Here is a 25,129-nt window from a genome sequence, read left to right on the forward strand (position 1 = left end):
TTAGTAGAGGTTTGGGTGTGGCCTCCTTTTCTTTGAGCTAGCAATAAGATTATATAGCTTCCCCTTGCTGGGTTGGGACCCTTATTCAACTTGACATCACTTTGACACATGTTAAGGTTTTAAAACATGAGCTTAGGACCATCCCGATTTGAGAACATCTTGACACTGGTGGGATGGCTTTTATGCTTTTTTTGATCAAAAACTGTGTTTATTAAGTACTCTACATTATGTATATGCCCTATTGCTTTTACTTATTTAATTACAGAAGGGTATATGTTCATTCTGTTTCTATCTTAGGTTTTCTTTTTTTAAAACTGATAACAGAATGTAACAGTGTGCCACATACTGCCCTGAGTCTACTATGTCTGAGTGTCCGCCTCCAATAGGCATACATGCCCGAAAATGATACACGTCAAAGCGCATGTTCGCTCTGCCAGCGCCATTACAGTATATGACCCCGTTGATGTATACATCCAAATCCCATTTTGTGGTGGGTTCGAATGTAAGACCTTATAGGGCCACTGAATTGGTGCCTAAACGCAATGTGAAAGCACCCTTAGTGGTATAGAGGTGAGAGGAGCCGTAGTTTGAAGGGGAGAAATCGTGTAGAAAAAGAGAAAACCTACAGAACAGTCAGCAGGGAGAGTGGAGGAGATCATGCAAGCTCTAAAAAGAAAGAGGTAAGAAACTGTAGCAGAGTCAGTAGGGGAAGAGGTCATCACACACATGCAGCTTTAGCGTACAGAAAGATGATTGATCTCACATAAATAGTCAGCATCAATGCACTTCAGAGGAGGTTATAGTCATTATAAATGTATATATTAGTCTTGTTTTACATCAATTTATTAAGCCCAGCTTCATTCTTTGAGATATTGGTGGCTCAGTGGTTAGCACTGCAGCCTTGCAGCACTGAGGTCCTGGGTTCAAATCCCACCAAGGACAACATCTGCAAGGAGTTTGTATGTTCTCCCTGTGCTTGTGTGGGTTTCCTCGAGGTTCTCTGGTTTCCTCCCACACTCCAAAGACATACTGATAGGGAACTTAGATTGTGAGCCCTGATGGGGACAGTGCCAATAATGTCTGTAAAGTGCTGTGGAATTAATGGTGCTATATAAGTGGGTAATATAAATAAATAAATATTCCATGTGAAGCTAAGAGGCTTAAAAATATAGAGGGTGATTCAGTATGACTATTGTTGCACAGGTCTGTCTTAATGAACACAATGCAACTAATTAATTAAGAATAACACATCACTTAATGAATTAGATGCATCTCTTTACTGGCATGCGCCTCTGCCAGAAATGTACTTCAATGACTGCAGTAAATTTCTGGAGTAAGTTACACAAGTAAAGTGGTATAACTTTTCAAGAATTTGATGGGCAGGCATAACCACGACCTGAAACGCCACTATGCTTCCCATATAGGTGTAGCTAGCCAAAGCTGACATGAAAAAGGCAAAAGTCACAATATTTTTGTGCAACTCCACAGTTGCGCAAACATATTGCAATTTATTAACTCTTTCGCTCCAGAGCCTGTTTTTGCCATTGTGACCAGGCCAATTTTTTTCATTCTAATCAGTGTCACTGGTAATAACTCTGGAACGCTTCAACAGATCCCCCTGATTCTGAGATTGTTTTTTCGAAGTACATATTGTACTAGCCAATATGAAATATATATGCAATTTGAGTATTTGTTTGACTATATTGTACTTTATCATAGTGGTCAAATTTGTTTGATATGACTGGTGATTATTTCTGAAAATATCAGAAATTTGGCGAAAATGTAGAACATTTTGCAATTTTCAAACTTTTAATTTTCATGCCCTTAAACCAGAGAGTTGTGTCACACAAAATAGTTAATAAATAACATTTCCCACATGTCTACTTTACATCAGCACAATTTTTGAAACATCATTTTTTTTGTTAGAAAGTTAGAAGGGTTAAAATTTGATCAGCAATTTCTCATTTTTCCAACAAAATTTACAAAACCATTTTTTTAGAGACCACATCACATTTGAAGTAACTTTGAGGGGCCTATAGGACATAAAATACCCAAAAGTAACACCATTATAAAAACTGGATCCCTCAAGGTGCTCAAAAACACATTCAGGAAGTTTATTAACCATTCAGGTGTTTCACAGAAATTAATGGAATGTGGAAAGAAAAAATTCAAGTTTTAACTTTTCCCACAAAAATGTTACTTTAGCCCCAAATTTTTCATTTTCACAACGGTAACAGGAGAAAATGCACCATAAAATTTGTTGTGCGATTTCTCTTGAGTACGCCGATATCCCATGTGTGGTGGAAAACTACTGCTTGAGTGCCTGACAGGGCATGGAAGGGGGTTGGCTAGAATTGGCTAGAATCAATAGCGGACGCAATGTCATGTTTGGAGAGCACCTGAGGTGCCTAAACAGTGGAAACCCCCAACAAGTGACCCCATTTTGGAAACAAGACCCTCAAGGAACTTATCTAGATGTGTGGTGAGCACCTTGAACCCTCAAGGGCTTCACAATTTTATAGTATTGAGCCGTGAAAATAAAAAATCACATTTTTCCCTCAAAAATGTTGTTTAAGCCCCATTTTTTTATTTTCACAAGGGTAACAGGAGAAAATGGAAGCCAAAATTTGTTGTGCAATATCTCCTGAGTATGCAGATACCCCATATGTGGTGGAAAACTACTGCTTGGGCGCAGGGCAGAGCTTGGTAGGGAAGGAGCACTATTTTGGCAGGAATAGATTGCAGACACCATGTCACATTTGAAGAGTCCTTGACATACCAAAACAGCAGAAACCGCCACAAGTGACCCTATTTTGTAAACTACACCGCTCAAGAAATTAATCTGGGAGAGTAGTGAGTATTTTTAACCCTCAGGCGATTCACAAGCTTGTATTACATTGGGCTGAGTAAATGAAATAATACTATTTTTTTTTCTCTAAAATATTGCTTTGACCCCAAGTTTGCAATTTTCAAAAGGTAATAGGAAAAAACAAACGGTACAATTTGTTACACAATTTCTCCTGAGTACACAGATACCCCATAATTGGTCGAAAACTACTTTTGAGGCACAGTGCAAAGCTCACAATGGAAGGAGCGCCATATTACAGTACAGATTTTGCTGTTATGGTTTGTGGGTGCCATGTCACATTGGCAGAGCCCCTGAGATCCAGGAACTGCAGAAATCCCCCATAAGTGACCCCATTTTACAAACTATACCTCTTAATAAATTCATCTAGGGGTGCAGTGATCATATTGACACCACATGTGACTCACAGCATTTTATACCATTGGGCGGTGAAGAAAAAATAATTAAATCTTTACCACAAGAAAAAATTTTAGATCCATATTTTACATTTTCACACTGGGCAATGGGTAAAAATGGTGCCAAAATGTGTCACACAATTTCTGATGAACGTGGCAATAGCCCTTATGTGGCTGTACAGTCCTGCTTAGCCACACGGTGAGGCTCAAAAGGAAAGGAGAGCTATTTTACTCTTGGTAGAATAGTTTGCGGTCTCCATTTACAAAGCCCCTATGTGTTAGAAGAGCCGAATCTCCCCTCAAGTGACCCCATTTTGGAAATCAAACCCTTTTGGGAAGTTATCTACTGGTACAGTGACGATTTTTACTCTATGGGTGTTTTCAAGAAGCAAGCAGTATTGGATGTTACTGAGTGAAAATTGCAAGCTGCCGTTGTAGTGACGAGTACGTTGTAGTGACCAGTACATTATGCCCAGCTCATTCTTCTGGAGACATGCACCCATAAATTAGACGAGCTCTCATCGCTACAGAAATGCCAAACATGTGGATGCTAAATGTGGTTTAGACACACTGGGGCTCAAAAGGGAGAGGGGCATTGGGATTTGGGAGCACAGAATTCCTTGACTTTCTTTTGGCGCTTTTTCAGATCCTTTGTGCTATCAGTAATGTGGAAGCCCCTATAATTCCATTGACAGATGAGTGATCTGAGTGGGGTCTTTTTTTGTGTATTGAGTTGAAGCTTTTGTTAGGTGTAAGGGTGTGACAGGGGCTGTCATATGCCTCTCCCTCTCTAAACAGTGTTTGTACCAAGTGTATGGTTTTATTATATTTTTGTGACTATATTAATATATAAATCTGCATTGTTTTATAGGCATTAATGTACACAGTTAATGTAATGTTTTGTTATTATTGTATAATGTTATTTATATATGGTATATAGGGAAAGCATAGGACACTGCCTAGGGTTTAGTTAGTGATAGAAAGAAACATTGGGGCTGATAGGCAGTGATGGGCCTATTAGTATGTAGAAGATAAGGCATAGTTTAGAGAATAGGAAGTTTAGTGTACGTTATTAGTGGGTGAATACGACAGTTCATTGGTGAAGGGAGAAGTTTGCCCAGCGACCAGCGAAGACAGTTGCTTATTGGTCCAGTTAAAAAGGGGGAGAAGTTTTGGACAGAGGGGAGCAACAGTTATTCCTGTCAGGTATCAGTTCTGTCAGAGATGTCGTAGTTAGTGGAAATGTTAAGTATGTGCTGGAGGAAGACTGAGGAGAAGTTCAGGGTCAGTGGCCTGAAGGTCAGGAGACATGCAGCGAGAAGAGAGGACACAGGAGAAGTAGACTAAATGTGGAGCCTTGGGAAGTACGAGGAGCACATTAAAGGGTAGTATATACAGTATGCAGACGTCCGCCACTTTGTTCAGTGGGATGCTGAACCAGCAGAATAATGGCACAGGAAGCATGGAAACTGTATTGGAAGAGGAAGGCATTGCAGAGCCTGAGGTAACAGGGAATACAGGGAGAGCTCAGGATGAGCAACAGAACATGTGCTTTACTGTACCTGCTATTGAAACTGTGACTGCTGTATCTGTCACCAGAACTGAACTAAAGAAGTTGAGTAAAGTTGTTTTTTATAAAAAAAAGAGCAGAGTGTGCAAATGATTGTTTACATTCAACTTCTGGGCTCCTAAAGAAGATGGAGAAGCAACAGAAAACTGTAAGTGTTTTACACGACATTCAAAGCACAGGACAAACTAGACATTATCTTTTATGCGATGCGTGGGCGGACAGGGTGAGAATGTAAATGCACAACAACTGCAGTCCCTCGCCACTACTACCACCCTGTACCTTTTACATAGGAACATTTTTCATAACATTTTGGATCACATTTAACCTGTGCTCTACGCTGAGCACTTACATCGGGGTTTCCATCTAAATCTCTGAGTGACGTGATTCAGATGAAACCCCAAGTGATCCATTCACTATAACGTGGCAGTATAGTTACTCTGGACTCTGTCTGGCCTCTTTTCAGAAGTGCAAAAAAGTGTGGCGGACAGCACTTTTATGCACGCCTAAAAAGACAGACACCGCCGGATCACAGGTCAGACGGCATACACAGTGCCTACATCTGCCTCATTACAGGGAATCTTCCTCCGGTGGTTCCATCTGAATCACGTATTTTAGAGATTTACATTGAAACCGCGGTGTAAGCGCTCAGCGCAGAGTGCAGGATAAGTGTACGCTGAACCTTACTGAGATGTTTGGGAGGCCGAATGAGCAAATCAACAGTAGGTGAAGCATTGATTTTATTTATTTTTTACGCCTGTCCTCGTATGGTATAAGTGCGATTATAGCGATACCAGATTCATATTGGGCTTTTATGATTGACAGCTGTCACACACCAAAAGACGCTTTTTATTGTAAAAACAAGTTTTTGCATCGCCATATTTTGATAGCTATAATTTTTTCAGATTTCTGCCGACAGAGTCATGTGACGGCTTGTTTTTTGCGGGATGAGTTGATGTTTGTATTGGTACCATTTTAGGTCACATGACATTTTTTGATCGCTTTCTATTCCGATTTTTGGGAGGCAGGATGAACAAAAACCAACAATTCAGGATTTGTTTATTTTTATATAAGTTCTGTGTGTGGTAAAATTGATAAAGCGGCCCCCATATTGTCTACATAAAATGGGTAAGGTTGGTATTTTTCTATTCTAGCAAAATACTGTGGTATTGTTTTTCTGTGTTAATCAACAAATATGTATGCATATAATGTAGACTTTCCTAAAAGTACTAACCACAAAATAAAATGTTGCCAAAAATAGCTGCTCTGCTTCCTCTGGCTCTGGAAACCTTTCAGTGTTGAGAGCACGATGGATTCAATCAAGTGTCAGGAAATCCTAGGAGAAAATGTGAGTTTTTCTTTGAAGAAGATGAAGCTTAGCTGTCATTGGACCTTACAGCAGGACATTGATCCCAAACATACCTCAAAGTCTATCTAAGCTTGGTTTCAGAAGAAATCCTAGCAGATTCTGCAGGGAATGTTACAGTCACCTGACTTAAACCTCATTGAACATCTTTTTGGCTTTGAAGAAGGTGTCTGCAGCCCAAGAATAATAATAAACTGGAGGCCATTATGTATGAGGAATGGGCTAGGATTCATCCGGAATATTGCCTGGAGCTGGCGTCTGGCTATGCATCAAGTTTGTAGCAGGCCAAAACAACAAACGGTGCTCTACTAAGCACTAAAGATGCTTGTCATGAAGGGGACGAATAATTTTGAGACTACAGTAGCAAGTAAAATTGTCATTTTATGATGAATTTGAAAAAATTGATTCATTTATTGCAAACAGCAGAAGGGTTGAAAAAATTGCTATCAAAACTAATTTGAAATGAAGGTTGAATAATTATAATTACACAGGTATGCAATATTTGGTTTTATGAAAATTGTTTCAAATTCAATGACTGATTCTCATGTTTTCTTATTCCTTGATTTAAACAAACACTTCTATTTTTAACCATCACGTATGAGTTTTGCACAAAACGCGAGTGAAATTATGTACAAGTGAGATAAACAATAAAAATCTTTATTATAGCCAAAAATGTACAAAATATTATACTGTATATAATGATTTATTGAACATTCTTTCTGCAACTTTATTGGATATTAATTAATTGCACCTTTTTCTTTTCTCTTCAAAGCTTGATACCTTTTCTCTTATAGAAGGCCTTCGGATCTTCTCTGTGAAGTATTCAGCAGTAGTCCCCCATCATGTTCACTTTCCATCTACATTGGAAACATTTCCTTGATATCCTGAAGAAATCTCCTTGCTCTTTGCTAACAGCACCAAGGTTTTCAGAAAAGTAGTCCAAATGCAAAAGTAAAAAATGTAACTTAAAATTCATAAGACGACCTAAGGCTTTGAAACGTTTTAGCATGTTTTCCACAATGGACTTAAATTGTGGATCTTTGTTGTTACCTTGAAATTTTTTCATGGCTTCTAACCCTTTTCTGATGTGGAACAAAATAGCACGCCCCAAGTCACAACCCCGTTTGTGCCAGAGCCTGCACCTTTCTGGGCACATGTCAGATGATCTACACAGCTGACATGTGCCCGCAACATCTGCGGGTGGAATCACGATCCACCCGTGGCTGTTAACTAGTTAAATGCCGCTGTCAATCTCTGACAGCAGCATGTGACTCACGCTTCCGGGAAGCGCGTCATCGGCCCCGTCACATGATCGCGGTCGGCGCTCATAGCAAGTGAGCAAATCTATTACACACAAGCCATCTATTTCCCATGGAGAATATTGAAGCATGCAAAAATTGTAAAAAAAATGTTTTTAAAAATAGAAAAAAAAGATAAAAGTTTAAATCACCCCCCTTTCGCCCCATTCAAAATAAAACAGTAAAAACAAACCCACACATACACATATTTGGTATCGTCGCCTTCAGAATTGCACGATCTATCAATAAAAAAAAAATTAATCCGATCGGTAAATGATGTAACGAGAAAAAAATTAGAAACGCCAGAATTACATTTTTTTGGTCTCCGCAATATTGCAATAAAATGCAATAACGGGCAATCCAAACATCGTATCTACCCCAAATTGGTAGCAATAAAAACTTCTGCTCGGCATGCAATAAGTAAGCTCTTACCCGACCCCAGATCGTGGAAAATGGAGACGCTACTGGTGTTGGAAAATGGCACCATTTTTTTTTTTAGCAAATTTTGGACTTTTTTTTCACCACTTAAATAAAAAAGAACCTATACATGTTTGTTATCTACGAAATCGTAATGACCTGGAGAATAATAATGGCAGGTCAGTTTGCGCATTCAGTGAATGTGGTAAATAAAACAAAACTGGGGAATTGCACTTTTTTTTCAATTTCACCGCACTTGGAATTTTTTCCCCATTTTCCAGTACACTATATGGTAAAACCGGTGATGTGGTTAAAAGGTACAACTTGTCCCACAAAAAATAAGCCCTCACATGGCCATATTGACAGAAAAATAAAAAAAGTTATGGCTCTGGGAAGAAGGGGAGCAAAAAATGAAAGCGCAAAAACGTAAAATGCTCCAGTCATGAAGGGGTTGAAAGCCCTAGCCCTTTTCTCAACAGCTTTGAGTTTTTTCACGTCATCCTTCTTGATTTTCAAAATATCTGGACCCACAAAAATGACTTCCTTCAGTTTTTGCTTCAGAAAGTCCCTGAAACTTGGTACACAGGGATGTAACAGTAACTCCTTCATTCAGTAGAGCTTTCAGAAACTGCTTCATCAGTCCAAGCTTAATGTGGAGTGTGGCAGGAGAACTTTAGTGGGATCAACTAAATTTTCTGCAACTATGTTCGAGTCCAGGTTGCAAAGATGTTCTTGTTGGCCAACTTTTTTAGCAGCAATGATGAGTCCTATCCCTGCTGTTCCATTCACACAAAAAGCATGGAAACTTTGTTTATCCTCCTTGCTGCCCAATAAGTAAAGAGAGAACTTTCAGATCACCACATATTGATTATCCTTGATCCTCGTAGTTACGTTTCTTGAAAATATAGTCTAAATTCTCATAGCTTTCCTTCAAGTGCACAGAATGCCCTACAGGCACTGAAGCATACTTTGCTGCCATTGTGCAGTAGCACAACTTTCAGACTTTTTTTTTGATAACTCAATAAAGAGTCTCCACTCACTCACATTGTACTCAATGTTAAATTTTTCCATCAGCCCAGGAACATCACTGCAATACACTAGAGCAAAGTCTTGAGCAAGGTTGGAAGGAATTCCTCTTCTCTGCTTCTGTACCATGAAAATATATTTCTAACCAATTTAATGACACCAAAGTCATCCATCAAAGGTTATTCAAAGGGGTTAAAGTATGTTGCAAGGAAAAGCCTATGGAGTCAGTGTTTGTGAAAAAATGTACATGATTGAATTTTTTCTATATTTTTACTGGGTTCAGCGATTAAGAGTATATAAAAATCACTTCTTACTTTTCAAATAACTTTAACCTTGCAGTCCTGTGTTATTTGAAGAAAAAGAGGGGGTCTTCAGCTCACCAGTCATCTGGAGTAATAATCCCAGTATCAGGTGCACACAAACTCCTGGACCATGCAGTTGTGAATCTCCACCACCTGGTGTAGAAATGTCATTCCTTTATTGAAACATTGTTAAAAACACTCGCAGCCATATGCCATGGTCATGAGCAGAGCCTACACGTTTCTGTTGTGTCCACCCTTAGTCATAGCTGAGTGCATTTACTGAACATACATTTCAATAGGCCAACATTATGATTTTAAAAACAGTTTTCATGCTGTTGTTATAAAGTATTCTAATTTACTGAGATAATGACTTTTGTGTTTTCATTTGCTGTAAGCCATAATCATCAACATTAACAGAAATAAACACTTGAAATAGATCACTCTGTTTGTAATGACTCTATATAATATATGAGTTTCACTTTTTGTATTGAAGAACTCAAATAAATTAACTTTTTGATGATATTCTAATTTAGTGAGAAGCACTTGTATGTATTTTTTTTACTATCTTTATTTTTAATGGGGGAAAAGAGGAGAGATCTGAATTTTAACCCCTTTAAAGCCCAGGACGTACTAATATGTATCTGTGCCCTGGGCTTTAAGAGCCTGATATGTATTAGTACGTCTTTGCGATCGCGCCCGCACACAGGTTGTGTGGGCGCGATTGCCGCCGGGTGTCAGCTGATTGTCACAGCTGACACCCAGTGCTATGTGCAGGGAGGGGTGCCGCACCGCTCCCGGCACATTAACCCTCGCAATGCTGCGATCGAAGTCAAGGGGAGGTGATCGAAAAACTCACCTCCTTTTCTGGTCTCCAGCGCTGTCTGCCGCGGCTTCCCGGCTGTTGCCATGATGACGCGATGTCGTCATGACAACATCCGGGTCACCAGACAGCAGGAAGATATTTTGGTCATTAGCAGTGCATGACCAAAGTATCTTCTGCATCTGCAGCTCTGACAGCCTGCATAGCACAGTTATGGTGCTCCATTCCTATGCTATGCAGGCGATCAGAATAAAAAAGTGAAAGTCCCATAGTGGGACAAAGTATAAAAGTAAAAAAAACGGTCAGAAAGTGAAAAAAAAAATGTAAAAAATATTTCAAAAAATAAATACACCAAAAATAAAAATAAAATGTACCCATCAATAAATATTATTATGAAAAAATAAATAAATAAAAGTACAGATATTTGGTATCACCGCTTCTGGAACGACCTGACCTATAAAATTGTCCTGCTAGTTAACAACTTCAGTGAGCACGGTAAAAAAAAAAAAAAAAACGAAGCAACAAACAATGCTTTATCATTATGCCGCGAAACAAAAAATGGAATAACACGCGATCAAAAAGACAAATATAAATAAAAACGGTACCGCTGAAAACGTCATCTCGTCCCGCAAAAAACAAGCCACCATACAGCTCCATCAGCTGAAAAATAAAAAATGTATAGCTCTCAGAATAAAGCAATGCAAAAAAATAATTTTTTCTATAAAAGTGCTTTTATTATGTAAAAGCGCTAAAACATAGAAAATCGATATAAATGTGGTACCGCTGTAAACGTACTGACCCGAAGAATACAGCTACCTTATCAATTTTACCACACGCGGAACGGCATAAAAAAAAAAAAAAATCAATTCCTGAATTGTTGGTTTTTGTTTATTCTGCCTCACAAAAATCGGAATATAAAGCGATCAAAAAATGTCACGTGCTTGAAAATGGCACAAATAAAAACGTCAACTCATCCCGCAAAAAACAAGCCATCACATGACTCTGTCGGCCAAAATATGGAAAAATTATAGCTCTCAAAATATGACGATGCAAAAACTAGATGTTACAAAAAAATACGTCTTTAAGTGTGTGACAGCTGTCAATCATAAAAACCCGATATGATACTGGTATCTCTGTAATCGCACCGACCCGAAGAATAAAGTCGTCTAATGACTTATACCGCACGAGGAACGGCGTAAAAAATAAACTCTCGGGTTAGGGTTAGGATTGTGCTAGGGTTAGGGTTGGGGTTGGGGTTAGGGTTGGGCTAGGGTTAGGGTTGGGCTAGTGTTGGGCTAGGGTTAGGGTTGGGCTAGTGTTGTGCTAGGGTTAGGGTTGTTCTGGGGTTAGGGTTGGGGTTAGGGTTGGGCTAGAGTTGTGCTAGGTTTAGGGTTGGGGTTAGGGTTGGGGTTGGGCTAGGGTTGGGGCTAGGGTTGGACTAGGGTTAGGGTTGGGCTAGTGTTGGGCTAGAGTTAGGGTTGGGCTAGGGTTAGGGTTGGGATTTTTTTCAAAAGTAAAAAAAAAAAGTTGACGATATGGCGACTAGTGTTGAGCCCAAGTGCTTGCTACTTGAGTTTGCATCGGGTACTCGGGTATGCATTGAGTATCGCGGGTGCTCAAGTGACAGGCTCGAGTCTCCGCCCCATATACTTCGCAGCCAAAAAAACTCACGGGGATTGCCTGCCATCCACGAGAGATCCCGCATGGTTTTTTTTGGGTGTCTAATAACCGTTAAACATGCGGGTGGGCACTCGAGCATGTCACTCGAGCACCCGTGATACATGGTGCATACCTGAGTACCCGATGCAAACTCAAGTAGCGAGCACTTGCGCTCAAGACTAATGACAACTTATTCAATATGATGACCTAATGTTATCAAATTCTGTGTCGTACCTCTGGGTTCAAAATGTTCACTATACCCCTTGATAAAATCCTTGAGGGGTGTAGTTTCCAAAATGAGGTCACTTGTGGGGGGGTTTCCACTATTTAGACACATCAGGGGCTCTCAAAACGCGACATGGTGTCCGTTCTCGATTCCAGCCAATTTTGAGTTCAAAAAGTCACACAGTGCTCCTTCCCTTCTGAACTCTGCCGTGAGCACAAACACTGTATTTTCCCCACATATGGGATATTGGCATACTCAGGAGAAATTGCACAAAAGTTTTTGGGGTCCATTTTCTCCTCTTACCCTTGTGAAAAAAAAAAAATGGGGCTAAAACATCATTTTTGTGAAAAAAGTTAGATTTTTTTATTTTCACGGCTCCATGTTATAAACTTCTGTAAAGGACTTGGGGGTTCAGAGTGCTGACAACACATCTAGATAAGTTCCCTGAGGGGTCTAGTTTCCAAAATGGTTCACTTGTGGGGGGTTTCCACTGTTTAGGCACATCAAGGGCTCTCCAAACGCAAGATGGTGTCCGCTAATTATTCAAGCAAATTTTACAATCAAAAAGTCAAATGGCACTCCTTCCCTTCCGAACCCTGCCGTGCACCCAAGCAGTGGTTTTCCCCCACATATGGGGTATCTGCTTACTCAGGAGAAATTGCACAACAAACTGCATGGTGCAATTTCTCCTGTTACCCTTATGAAAATGCAAAATTAGGGGCTGAAAAACATTTTTGTGGGAAAAATGTGAAAATTTTATTTTTACGGCTCAATGTTATAAACTTCTGTGAAGCACTTGGGGGTTCAAGGTGCTCACCACACATCTAGATAAGTTCCCTGAGGGGTCTAGTTTCCAAAATGGTGTTACTTGTGGGTGGTTTCCACTGTTTAGGCACATCAGGGGCTCTCCAAACGCAACATGGTGTCCACTAATTATTCAAGCAAATTTTACAATCAAAAAGTCAAATGGCTCTCCTTCCCTTCCGAACCCAGCCGTGCGCCCAAGCAGTGGTTTTCCCCCACATATGGGGTATCTGATTACTCAGGAGAAATTGCACAACAAACTGCATGGTGCAATTTCTCCTGTTACCCTTATGAAAATGCAAAATTGGGGGCTAAAAAACATTTTTGTGGGAAAAATGTGAAAATGTTATTTTTACGGCTCAATGTTATAAACTTCTGTGAAGCATCTGGGGGTTCAAGGTGCTCACTACACATCTAGATAAGTTCCCTGATGGGTCTAGTTTCTAAAATGATGTCACTTGTGGGTGGTTTCCACTGTTTAGGCACATCAGGGGCTCCCCCAATGCAATATGGTGTACGCTAATTATTCAAGCAAATTTTACATTCAAAAAGTCAAATGGCACTCTTTCCCTTCCGAACCCTGTCGTGCACCCAAACAGTGGTTTTTCCCCACATATGGGGTATCTGTGTGCCTAGAGGAAATTGCACAACAAATTTTGGGGTCCATTTTTTCCTGTTACCCCTGCGAAAATAAAAAAAATTGGGTCCAAAGTAACATTTTTGTGAAAAAAGTTAAATGTTCATTTTTTTCTTCCACATTCAAAAAATTCCTGTGAAGCACCTGAAGGGTTAATAAAGTTCTTGAATGTGGTTTTGAGCACCTTGAGGGGTGAAGTTTTTAGAATAGTGTCACTTTTGGGTATTTTCTGTCATAAAGACCCCTCAAAGAGACTTCAAATGTGATGTGGTCCCTAAAAAATGGTTTTGTAAATTTTGTTGGAAAAATGAGAAATCGCTGGTCAACTTTTAAGCCTTATAGCTCCATAACAAAAAAAATGTTGGATCCAAAATTGTGCTGATGTAAAGTAGTCATTTGGGAAATGTTATTTATTAACTATTTTGTGTGACATATCTCTTATTTAAGGGCATAATTTTTTATGTTTTTTGCAAAATTTTCAAAATTTTTGCCAAATTTCCATTTTTTTCACAAATAAACACAAGTGATATCGAAGAAATGTTACCACAATCATGAAGTACAATATTTCGCGAAAAAACAGTCTCAGAATCAGGGGGATCCGTTGAAGCGTTCCAGAGTAATTACCTCATAAAGTGACAGTGGTCAGAATTGGAAAAATTGGCCTGGTTATTAACGTGCAAACCACCTTGGGTTGTAAAAGGGTGAATGTTTTCTTTTTTTTATAATAGTTTTTTCACTTTTTACCGTATTTGTTAATCCCCTTAGGGACTTGAACCTGCTTTCATCTGATCACTTGGACTACCTAGAGCAGTACCACAGTATTGCTGCACATAGTGCACACTGTTTCCTTTGAAGACCAGCCAGAGGCTGGTTTTCAAGGGAGTTTTGTGATGACAGGCACAGAGGTCTTTAACCCATAGATGCTCCATGGTTGCTTCATAGGTGCACCCATGGGTGCATAGAATGACACACCCCATGTCAGCACGCTGCTAATGCCAATGTCATAGTTTCACAGGCCTTTAAAGGGTTAACAGTCATTGTCAGAATTCCACTCCACCTGCAGCTTTTAGAGGAAGGTCGAGTGCTGTGGTTTTGATGGATAGCACTCGTACCCATGTTATTCTATGGGACTGTGCACATATCCGATTTTTTCCTCTCTGTCTGAGTCAGTCAGAAGAAAAAATTCACAGCATGCATGAGTTGCATCAGATTATCAGATTGCATTCGGCCATTCAGGTCTATGGGTTTGTGGAAAAAATTGGACCCCACTTGGATGACATCCGAGTGCAGTCTGATTTTCACAGACTGACAGGATTGGATAATGTCAGGGAACAGCCAGGTGATCACACAGATATCCCACCGCTGCCACCAATTTGTCAGTAAACAGCTGGGGGATCAAGCAGATATCCCACAGCTTCCACTAATTTGTCACGAATAAGCACTCCACTGCCTCCAGTTGTCAGGAAAATCACACAATTGACTGGCAACAAATGGAATATATATACCTTGGTACGGTCACTGCCAAGCTCAGAAATAACCAATGAAAAAACTAGCTGTCACCACCAATCTTTTATATAGGACGATTGGACACCCATTACCAGTAAAGTATGACCTCATAAGGTGTCACGTATGCAGTTTATAGAGAAAGAGGAGTGAAGCTAATAAAATGTAAATATTTAATCCAACAACTAGGCAGTGTTTATAAGAATATACCAAAGATATTACAAAAGGGGACAAAGCAATACAGTATATACAATAAAATAAAATGGAAATAAGCAAAACAAAAGTACTAGACCTGTAGTCGCAGGAATGGTGCTGATCTTTATGGCAGGAATCTCTCCATTTGAATGGTACAATCCTACAGCAAGCTATATCTCCCAGTACTGAACAATGATTGTAAGTCACATCTGGCTTTTAGCTGGTACAGGCCACACCTATCTACTTCTTTTTAGTGACCTCTGCTGGAGGCAGGTAAACGGGATGTGGCTCAAATAGCAAAAATTATGGGATCCCCGATCTTAAGGATTTCTGCCCCCATGGAGGTCCCAGGCGGGAGATATTAATGCCATATTTCTTATCATGATTTTAGCTTTACATAGATAGGAGACATGGCATATCCAACTTTGTCCATCAGGATGGTATTAATTTGGGGCTGATGCACGGACCACACATTGATGTAAGTAAATGCATATGTTCGCAACTTAGTCACACCAAAAATATGTCTCCCGTAACTATACACCTGTCGCAAAAAAAAACAATATTCATAACTTGAATCCGGTGCTGATGAGTCTACCATCATTGGCCAAATATTGCTTTTGAAAACAGGAAGAGTTATCCACAAAGGGGGAAAAAGTCTGACCTCCCAGCCTGTTGTACATACTTTGTGTCCGCTCTCCATAAGATAACCCACTTCAATTACTTGTTTGTGCCCCCCCATCCCCAATGTATCACGTGACATGTCACATGACCCCTTGTGATAGATCATGTGATAAGTCACATGATTAACACACAGGTGCTCTGGTACACATCTGTAGATGCAAAACAAGAGAGATAGCAGCATGCAATGCAAATTGTGTTACCTTATGTACAGTGCTATACATAACATAGTGCTATACATAAATGAGCAGGGGTGGACAATTTATTTTCCTGAGGTGCCGCATGAGAGACTTTAACTGTTGTGGAGGCCAAACCAATAGGCTGAAATTAATTATTCTCAATATTAATATTAACATATTAATTATAAGCATTTTATATTAATATTAATGTAATCACTTAATATTGAGCAGAAATAAGCATACTGACATCACCTTATATACAGTATGAGCCCATACATAGCCCCATATATACAGTATGAGCCCACACACAGCCCCCGTATATATACAACATGAGCCCCCAGATAGCTACTATATACTCCATTAGTCCCAATATAGCCACCCTAGATACAATATGAGTCCCCCATAGCCTCCTTATTTAAAGTATGAGCCCTCACATAGCTCTCTTTGTACAGTATAAGCCCTCACATAGCCCCCTATATAAAGTATGATTATCCATATGGTTCCCTAGATACAGTATGAGCCCCACATAGCCTATCTATGTATAGTATGAGCATCCACACAGCCCCTATATACAACATAAGCCCCCACACAGCCCCTATATACAATATGAGCTCCAACATAGCCTCCTATATACAGTATGAGCCCCCACATACTTCTTTATATACAGTATGAGCCCGCACATACTGTAGCCCGCTATATACTGTATGAGCCCCCACATAGCCCCCTATGTACAGTATGAGCCCCCACATAGTCCCCTATGTATAGTTTGAGCCCCCACTTTGCCCCCTATATACAGTATGAGCCTTCACATAGCCTCTCTATATACAGGATGAGCTCCCACATAGCCTCCTATATACAGTATGAGGCTATGGCTCCATTATCAGTATTTGGTCAGTATTTTCCTCAGTATTTGTAAGCCAAAACCTGGTGTGGAACAATCAAAGGAAAAGTATAATAGAAACACGTCACAACTTCTGTATTTTTCACCCACTCCTGGTTTTGGATTGCAAATACTGAAGAAAAATACTGACCAAATACTGATAGTAGAGCCATAGCCTAAGACCCCACATAGATCCAAATATATAGTGTAAGCCACCCATAGCCTACTATATACAGTATAAGCCCCCACGTAGCTCCCCATATTAAGTATGAGGCCACACATAGCCTCTCTATATCCAGGATGAGCCCCTACATAGCCCACTATATACATGCACACATTCCATACTCATATTTTTTTAAAAAACAACACATAGTTACCTTGCTCCCATTCCCTAGGCGCTCTGCTGGGGTCCCCAGAGATCCACTTCTTCTTGTGACCAGTGCGTACATGCTGGCACGATAATGTCATCACGCCGGCACAGAAGAAGCGACGATAGCTCCCCTGGAGCTGAACTGCCATTCTGTATTGCCAGCCGCAGAGCTCCAGGAAAGCTGCCTGCCTAGAGATGTGCGCATGCCGATGATGGAGCAAAAAACATTATTATGGGGGCAGTCTGATCACCTGGGCAGTAGCCCAGATTGCCCTCAATATAATCCGCTTATGCCTGTTCACAGCATGGACTCGCAGCTGAACAGAGGTCAGATGGAGTGTTAGAGTGTTAGCTTTTGTTATCTTTACAAGTTATGATGAAGCCATGCTTCAATCCTGAATATGAAGGTTACACGTCCCCTCACAAGAGATGATTCTATAGATTGGTCCTATTTTACCATTACACTTATGGCAAAGAAGATGGAGAATTTTTTTTTCTTCTCCACACCTGAGAAAATGAGATTACACTCTGATCAAACTTTGATCAGAGTTTGATCAGAGTGCGATTAGCATACTCGAACCGATTTTTTCGGAAGAGAGAAAAACAGTCATGTAACCCTAGCCTAACACACAGCCATTACCTGCCTGGTATAGGGCGAGCTCACCCTGTGAGCTCTCTCTCCATATTCCTGCTACCGACTTGCACCGTACATGTACGGCGGATGTCGGTAAGTGGTAAAATATGATTTAACAAAGGAATGACATTTTTACTCCAGGTGCTGGAATTTTATCATTTTTTGAAAACATTTTGATTGCAACTGTATATTGCTTATTTTTGTAATAATTTAACTACTTGTATAACTGCATTTCTTGTTGGTAATCTCGAAAAATAGCTGCTACAACAAAATATAAAATACTACTACAGATCTAACTTTTGGCTATTAATACACAAATGGAAATTTGTGTTTAGCATGATTGGGAATTTCACGATTGAATAGGAACTGATAAATATAATAGACTTTGCAGAAAAAAAATGAAAATAAACGTAAAATATTGATAGTTACAGGTAGATTACGTTCAGCACCTATCCCATGTTTTCATAACCAATAAGTAACCCTATGACACCATACTAAGTAGTGTAGGCCATATTCCCAAAATCAACCTCTATAAAGCTACATCTAATCTAAAATATAAAAAAAGTTATGGCTATCAGTGTTTTGCTACCCAAATTCTTTATATATAATGTGCTTTTATGGTGAAAACATAGTAAAAAATAAAGGCGACATTGTAATAGTGATAACCCACAGAGTAAAATTGCCATGTTATTTAAGTCTCATGGGGTTAAATAAATATTCCAATATTAAAAGCAGAACTGTTGTTTCTTACTGCCTATAAAAAAATTAATAAATTATACGCCAGAGTATAACTTGTCGTCTTGGTGGATTTACCTTAGAATTTCGGCCAGTATTGTAATGCAGAGCAGGAGGGATTGTTCCCTTATTCCAGGGACCCCTGGTTGGTGTTAGTCAATTGTGACTTTTAAATGCTTTTATTTTTTGTCTTGGGATGTTTCAAATAATTCTTACTTTTTTATTGGTGATTCCTGCTGATAGCGTACAGTTTTTTTCTTGATTTTTGCACGATTTCCTCTAGGATGCAGTGAGTCAATCCCTTTTTTTCATGTATTATTATTCTTATGGTGGTGCCAGTCCTTTAGCATTTTGCATTCAAATAAGAATTTGACATAAAAGAAAATCACTTAAAGGGAATCTATCAGTAAGATCAACTCATGCATGGGCATACAGGTCTTTAAAATGTAGATTTATTGACACCTTTGTATCTTCTATCTGTTGCTGCATTCTCCATTAAATAGCATTTTCCTTCATATGCAAATGCAGCATTTAGTGCGCTAGGAGTGACAGAGCACTTAAATAGCCTATGCCTCCCAAGGTTGTGTCCGCACTTTGATGGATAGATCACTGCTTGTGTGATTACAGCCATCAGACAATGAAATCACTCAGTGAGCTCTCAATCAAGCTAAATAGTCTGGTGCTGGGGAGGAAACAACCTTTGGAGGCAAAGGCTTCCAATGTTGTTTCTCCACTCAACCCCAGCCTCTTTAGCTTGATTGAGTGCTCACTGTTTAATTTCCTTGCCTGCCAGCTGACGTCACACGGAGGGTGAGTTATCATCAAGCTAAAAAGGCTGGTGCTGGACGAGGAAACAACCAGGGAAGGCAGAGTCTTGGGAAGTTCTCTGTTATGCCCAGAGCACTTAACTCTTCATTTGCATATGAAAGAAAATGCTAATTATTCAGGAACGCAGCAACAAATCGAAGATATTAAGGGGTTGATGGATTTACTTTTCAAAAACCTCCATGCCAGTATATGTGGTTTGAGGCTGGGTGGGTAGTGATTCTACTGACGGATTCACTTTAAAACAGGAAAAAGTAGACAGAAAATAGGCGGAAATGGAATAATAGGAGTATAACCTATGTCTCTCCAATAACTTCTACAGCCAATCATTGTAAGGGCATGCTAGGTGTTGTAGTTTTGCAACATGTTATGTATCTTCTATTTTATGTTTTGTGTCTGCATTAATGAATATATTTAGCGAGCTCTTATCCTAAGTTTCTCAATCTGAATAAATGTACATGAAATAGTATTTTCTTCACTTTCCATGTTGTCTACATGGGTTAATAATATCCTTGGCAGCATTTAGCTGGAAGGTTTTGTTTTGGCTTAATAAGCATTATGCTCAATATTACTCAGCTCCAGTGCAAACCATAAAAATGAGAACTATTCACAGAAGATTTAGATTAACTCCGAATGGGTTTCTCATCTTTATTCTGCAGGATATGCCTGGAAATAAAAGAGGTGCTGCATCCCATAGAACCACACAGAAAAGTATTTTTTATCCTAATCCTTTTTAACAAAAGCTATTTCTGCTTATGTCATGATGTTTAGAAACCAGAGATAAACTTTTTAGCGATGAAATCCCAGTCCAGGTTTGCACACGTGAATCTGCGGAGGTTTAGCAATAAATTATAAGGTAACAGATTGTATGCTCTGGTTATTATTCACTTCGTCTCAGGAGTATAGCTGACCAATAGATATGCCTTATTGAAGAGGTTCCTCGTTAATTATAGCCATTTATTATTGTTTGCTTAACCACTCAGATGAAAAGCTGATTCAGTTTCATAATATACAAGCAATAAATCTTTACCTATCAGAAGATTGATTTCAGTATTTTGCTAAATTTGATTAAAATGCATATTTATTACAATAGAATAGGATCAGGAGCTAGCAATATGATGGGTCACCTCAAGACTCCCCATGTTTTACTCTATCAAAATGTCATTTTTTGAATAGTGAACATTTCACTATAGAAAACAAAGAATTGGAATAACGTAATGCTACTGTACATGCCTGGCTCTAAATAACACCGTCTACTAAGCTTTGCCTTGCCCTTGAGTAAGCATGTCCTTAAAGGGGTTGTCCAGTCCAAATTGATAAGTCTGAAGTCCATCTGTGTGACTGCAGACTTATGAATCCCCCCCCCCCAGCGCAGGCACTGTGATCTGTGAGGATTCACCGATTTCTGAGGAATGGAGTATATGTATAAGTTATACATACTCCCCACCAGAACCCGACTAGTGGGTGTGGCCTCATTCCCATACAATTGTATTGAGCCAAGGCCGTGCCCCGTCTAGTGACATTGATGTGGCGGACTAGAGGGTGCAGCCTCACTCCATACAAGTGTATGGAAGCGAGGCTGTGCCCACTGGCCGGGAGTATGAGTTAAGGCCCCGTCACACTTAGCGACGCTGCAACGATCCCGACAACGATACGACCTGTCAGGGATCGTTGCTGCCTTTCTATGTGGTCGCTGGTGAGCTGTCAAACAGGCAGGCTCACCAACGATCAGGGGAGCAGCGACATCGTGGAAAGAATCTTTCCACGATGTCCTGCTCCTGGCTACCAGCCTGCTGAAGCAGGAGCAGGCTGGTAACTATGGTAAACATCGGGTTATTAGGGGCACACGCGCACCTAGTAACCCGTTGTTTATCATGGATACCACTCTGCTACAGAGAGAGGGAGGTTACCGCTCACTTTAGCAGGCTTGTAACCATGATAAACAGCGGGTTACTAAGTGTGCGTTTGCCCCTAGTAACCCGATGTTTACCATAGTTACCAGCCTGATCGCTGCTCCTGCTGGTCACACACAGCGATGTGTGCTGACCAGCGGGAGGGCAACGACCAAAAAATGGTCCAGGACACTTTGCAGCGATCAGCGACCTCACAGCAGGGGCCTGATCGCTGCACATAGTCACGCATAGTGACATCGCTGGTGAGGTCGCTGTTGCGTCACCAAAACCGTGACACAGCAGCAATCTCGGTAGCGATCTCGCTATGTGAGACGGGGGCTTAACTCATACATACCCTCCCTTCCCGGCTAAGAAACTGGTGAATCCCCGCAGCACACAGTGCGTGCACTGGGGGAATTCATAAGTCTGCAGTCACACAGAGGGACTGCAGACTTATCGATTTGGACCAGACTACCCCTTTAAAGAGGCTGACCAGTACTAAACTGTTGATGACCTATCAGCTGGATACAGATGTATCCTTTCTGAAATGGGGATCTGTCACCCCAAATATTCATATTAAACCATTTTTACAACCTGTGGTAGATCAGCTCACTTGGTTACACGAAGAGGTACACAGGAACACTGTCTCTTTAAATCTTCTGCTGAGTTTATTAAGAGCACTGCATAAACCACGGAAATGTTAGCAAAAATAAACATGGCCTTCCTGGCCTAACAGGAAAAACAAACATAACCATAATATATGGCACAGTCCTTGCTGCTGTGGGTAACTGCCCACTTCAGGAACAAAACAACCAAGGTTTAGTTTCCTTAACATGAACACCACAGCTCCAGAGCTTGTGCCTCCAGGCCCTCCCCATACCAAATGCTCTGAAAGGCTGTGATTTTATCCTCTGAATTCCTCCCTTTCTACAGGTGTTTAATCACCCTCCCACTAAGATGGCTGATTAACCCCTTTCTACAGTTTGTGTGCTGGAACACTTTTTCTTTGTTTCTATCACTGGAGATAACAATCTTAGTGTTACACATCTTCTCTCCAGTACTTTGCCAGTGACCTTGTCACAAATCATATAGGGGACTGGCCCATATTCTGGTACAGATTTTAATTATATTTCTTTCTGTAAGAACAGTTTTCTTAAATTAAGGGGCTTTGGTGCACCATTGTCGTGGCCAAGAGCTCAATACAACATTTCAACCTCTCAATTACCATCCTCCTCCTCTCCCATTGTGATGATTGACAGCACCCCAAGGAGTACTGCCTGTATTGAATCCCCAGCCCTGCACACACTGACACCGCAGGAGCCCAAGAGCTGACACAATGTCAGTGTTTGCGGGCTCCCTCTGATTCTCCTGTCCTGTCTGCAGTGGAACTAAAAAATGGACAGTGGATGAAATACAGCTAAACAAAAGACAATGCTGAAAAGAGTGTGAAATGAGAGTGCGCACACACTGTGTGTGTTCGGCTCCAGCAGTGTCAGAACAACTTCTGATCTTCCTCTCCATCAGTATCGGTTGCCCACTGCAGTGTGATCCTGTGCGCAGTGATCGGCCACTACAGATTCAATTGAATGGGATGAAAATATCCTAAAATGACTTTCGTTTGACTGTATTCCAGCTGCTATCCATTTTTTTAAGCTAGATTTAAAAACTTAGTCTGCATAACTTTTGTGTCCAGTAAAACAAGAACAGATAAAAACTGAATCCATTTTTTTTCAACATTGAAGTCTAATGGAAACTGCTCATAATGGATGGTCATCAGTACTTTCCTCCATTAATCTATCCACTTTTTAAGTACTCCGCATGCCCAGAACACTAGAGGTCTATTAAAAATGTATTATTATTATTTATTATTATAGCGCCATTTATTCCATGGCGCTTTACATGTGAAAAAGGGGGTATACATAGCAAATACACTTATAATAATCTTAACAAAATGAGTCAGCGACTGGTGCAGGAGGAGCGAGGACCCTGCCTGCGAGGGCTCACAATCTACGATGAATGGGTGAGGAAACAGTAGATGGGGGTAGAGCTGGTCGTGCAGCAATGTCATGGAGCGGTGGTTACTGCAGGTTGTAGGCTTGTCGGAAGAGGTAAGTCTTCAGGTTTTTTTTTAAAGTTTCCATGGTAGGCGAGAGTCTGATATGTTGGGGTAGAGAGTTCCAGAGTAGGGGGGATGCATGGGAGAAATCTTGTATGCGATTGTGGGAAGAGGAGATAAGAGGGGAGTAGAGCAGGAGAACTTGTGAGGATCAAAGGTTGCGTGCCGGTAAGTCCCGGGAGACTAGGTCACAGATGTATGGAGGAGACAGGTTGTGGATGGCTTTGTATGGCAGGGTTAGGGTTTTCTCTGGGCAATAGGGAGCCAGTGAAGGGATTGACGGAGGGGAGAGGCCGGGGAATAGCGGGGGGACAGGTGGATTAGTCAGGCAGCAGAGTTTAGGATAGATTGGAGGGGCACGAGAGTGTTGGAAGTGAAGCCACAGAGCAGGAGGTTGCAGTAGTCGAGGCGGGAGGTGATGAGGGCATGCACTAGTGTTTTTGCAGAGTCTTGGCTGAGGAATGCGTGGATGCGGGAGATGTTTTAGAGTAGGAGTCGGCAGGAAGTGGAAAGAGCTTGGATATGTGGTTTGAAGGAGAGATCAGAGTTTTATCCATGTTAAGTTTTTGAAATCTGGCAGAGAAGAATGATGAGATAGCGGACAGACATTGTGGGACAGACATTATGGTATTGTTACAATCTGAACAAAAATGGAGGAAAAATGGAATCAAAGGTGTGCATCCCTTTTCTACTCTATTTGTAATAGACCCTTTTTTAAAATACTGGATCCATTACAAATGGATGACAATTGGACATGTGAACAGAGCCTTGCACTTTTCTGTATCGGGATATCTTTCTATAGCTTTGAATTTTAAGAAAGGTTCCATTAGTAGGTCATTAATATGAGATTAATAATGAAATCTGCTGGATGTAATTAATGTACAGAGTAGAACAACGCATCTTCATACATTGTTCAGCGGCTGCCAATGAGTACTGCAATTTATCTCTCATTAACTTAATGTTGCCTTAAGCTGGGCATATACATTGTTGGCAGATAACATATACATTGTTGGCAGATAACTATCTCTCCTGATTACCCCATGAACACTTGGCTTGGCTGAAAATGAATGTTTTCAATGGCGAGAGTAGAGAAAAACACAGACACCTATGCCAAAGACTTATAGTATCTCCCAGAGAACTAAAGGGGCAGGAGTCTTCCTATCTCCCCAGACTTTATCTGACAGGGAAGAGTCATGAGGCTCCTATAAACATCAAGGCCCGACACACATTTAACTAATGTTGGCCGAATCCGCTGATATTGATAGGTCGGGTCCATGGTCTAACTTGTATGGTGGCGCCAGCTGACTGATGGTCGGGGAACATGTTAACCAAGCATGTCCAATATTGGACTGCTGATCCCATTGATCTCCTAGAGATGTCACCAGCCGAGTTGTCAGTCGGCAATTTTGTCATTGAAAATATATTAGCGCTCAACCAAATGATGACTCCTGTGCATGGGAGAGTTGACTGAAATGGTAGTCAGTAGTGATGAGTGAGCATGCTCGGGTGTTTTCCGAGTATCTTCAGCATGCTCGGGTGTTATGTTTGAGTCACTCCGTGCGCATGATTTGCAACTGTTTGACAGCTTTAATACATGTGAGGAATGCCTGTTTCTTAGGCATTCCTCACATGTATTAAAGCTGTCAAACAGTCGCAAATCATGACATCACACATAACACCCGAGCACACTGAAGATACTTGGAAAACACCCGAGCATGCTCGCTGAAGGGTTAACAGAA

Source organism: Phyllobates terribilis, unplaced genomic scaffold (genome assembly GCF_046119375.1).
Source record: "Phyllobates terribilis strain yellow unplaced genomic scaffold, ASM4611937v1 Scaffold_3__8_contigs__length_932513732, whole genome shotgun sequence".
NCBI classification, from domain to species: domain Eukaryota; kingdom Metazoa; phylum Chordata; class Amphibia; order Anura; family Dendrobatidae; genus Phyllobates; species Phyllobates terribilis.